This window comes from Salvelinus namaycush, chromosome 27 (assembly GCF_016432855.1).
Source record: "Salvelinus namaycush isolate Seneca chromosome 27, SaNama_1.0, whole genome shotgun sequence".
NCBI lineage: Eukaryota > Metazoa > Chordata > Actinopteri > Salmoniformes > Salmonidae > Salvelinus > Salvelinus namaycush.
The window spans coordinates 5,856,936-5,859,435 of record NC_052333.1 but is presented as its reverse complement, the minus strand read 5'-3'; positions in this window follow the sequence as shown (position 1 = coordinate 5,859,435).

Below are 2,500 nucleotides of genomic sequence, written 5' to 3'. Positions count from 1 at the left end.
TAATCAGAACAACAGTTTTTAGCTGTGCTAACATAATTGTAAAAGTTTTTTTTAATGATCAATTAGCCGTTTAAAATGATAAACTTGGATTAGCTAACACAACGTGCCATTGGAACACAGGAGTGATGGTTGCTGATAATGGGCCCCAAACTTTTGAACGGTAGTGTACATACACATACAATATTCGATTAGGATTTAAAAAAACACAATTTGGACATATTGAAACTATAAAAACGGTGTCAAGTCAAACTCCTCGTTAATTAAGGCCAAGAGGAGACCATGTGTTGACTGAGAACACATTCTCATTTAAAGCAATGACCTTGGGAATAGTTGCAAGGGAGAGGAGGGGGGATGAATGAGTCAGTGGAAGCTGGGGATGATTAGGTGGCCATGATGATATGAGGGCCAGATTGGGAATTTAGCCAGGACACCTGGGTTAACACCCCTACTCTTACGATAAGCGCCATGAGATCTTTAGTGACCACAGAGAGCCAAGACACCTGTTTAACATCCCATCTGAAAGACAGCACCCTACACAGGGCAATGTCCCCAATCACTGCCCAGGGGAATTGGGATTTTAAAAACATTGACCAGAGGAAAGGGTGCCTCCTACTGGCCATCCAACACCACTTTCAGCAGCATCTGTTCTCCCATCCAGGGAGTCACTGTGGGACAAATAAACTAAATCATTTTCTCTTAAAGACCTTCTGCCAACTTCCTAAGTTGGTAGTCTGAATGTTTTTTGTTATTGTCCAGTACTGTCATCTCTAAACCTGTATGTATGAGAAACCTTATCTTTCGCAAAACATTGTCACAGAATCTTACTAAGCTCCTGTAAAATGGCACCATATTCCTTATATATATATATATATATAATATGTATATTGTGCACTACTTTTGACCATGACCCTATGGGACCTACATACATTTGGGACACAGTCCAGAGCTGCCTGCTGGTGCCACTCAGCATTCACCATGCAAACATGATGTTCCTCTGGAATCTTCTCTTTGTTTACCCCAGTAGTGTTTTTTTCTTTCAGAAAGCTGGCGAGGAGGGGGGACTTGATTCTTGGGCACATGTTTACCAGCCATATCGCATTTCTAACAAACCGCAGAGAACATCTAAACCATGGTCCATTCCATCCCCCTCCTTCCCACCCTGCATTGTGTCCTCAGGACTCAGGGTGTATGTTCTCTGGGGAAGGAGATGTGTCCCAAATGGCACCCTGTTCCCTCTGTTCTGAACAGGGCCCATAGTGTTCCCTCTGTTCTGAACAGGGCCCATAGTGTTCCCTCTGTTCTGAACAGGGCCCATAGTGTTCCCTCTGTTCTGAACAGGGCCCATGGTGTTCCCTCTGTTCTGAACAGGGCCCATAGTGTTCCCTCTGTTCTGAACAGGGCCCATGGTGTTCCCTCTGTTCTGAACAGGGCCCATAGTGTTCCCTCTGTTCTGAACAGGGCCCATGGTGTTCCCTCTGTTCTGAACAGGGCCCATAGTGTTCCCTCTGTTCTGAACAGGGCCCATGGTGTTCCCTCTGTTCTGAACAGGGCCCATGGTGTTCCCTCTGTTCTGAACAGGGCCCATGGTGTTCCCTCTGTTCTGAACAGGGCCCATGGTGTTCCCTCTGTTCTGAACAGGGCCCATAGTGTTCCCTCTGTTCTGAACAGGGCCCATAGTGTTCCCTCTGTTCTGAACAGGGCCCATAGTGTTCCCTCTGTTCTGAACAGGGCCCATAGTGTTCCCTCTGTTCTGAACAGGGCCCATAGTGTTCCCTCTGTTCTGAACAGGGCCCATAGTGTTCCCTCTGTTCTGAACAGGGCCCATAGTGTTCCCTCTGTTCTGAACAGGGCCCATAGTGTTCCCTCTGTTCTGAACAGGGCCCATAGTGTTCCCTCTGTTCTGAACAGGGCCCATGGTGTTCCCTCTGTTCTGAACAGGGCCCATGGTGTTCCCTCTGTTCTGAACAGGGCCCATGGTGTTCCCTCTGTTCTGAACAGGGCCCATGGTGTTCCCTCTGTTCTGAACAGGGCCCATGGTGTTCAGGTTTGGGATGAGCCCAGGGTTCATAGTGTTCCATTTGGGATGAGCCCAGGGCCCATAGTGTTCCGTTTGGGATGAGCCCAGGGCCCATAGTGTTCCGTTTGGGATGAGCCCAGGGCCCATAGTGTTCCGTTTGGGATGAGCCCTTACAATGTGACCAGGGCCCATAGTGTTCCCTCTGTTCTGAACAGGGCCCATAGTATTCCGTTTGGGATGAGCCCAGGGCCCATAGTGTTCCGTTTGGGATGTGACCAGGGCTCACAGTGTTCCATTTGGGATGAGCCCTTACAATGTGACCAGGGCTCACAGTGTTCCATTTGGGATGAGCCCTTACAATGTGACCAGGGCTCATAGTGTTCCGTTTGGGATGAGCCCAGGGCCCATAGTGTTCCGTTTGGGATGAGCCATTACAATGTGACCAGGGCTCATAGTGTTCCGTTTGGGATGAGCCCAGGGCCC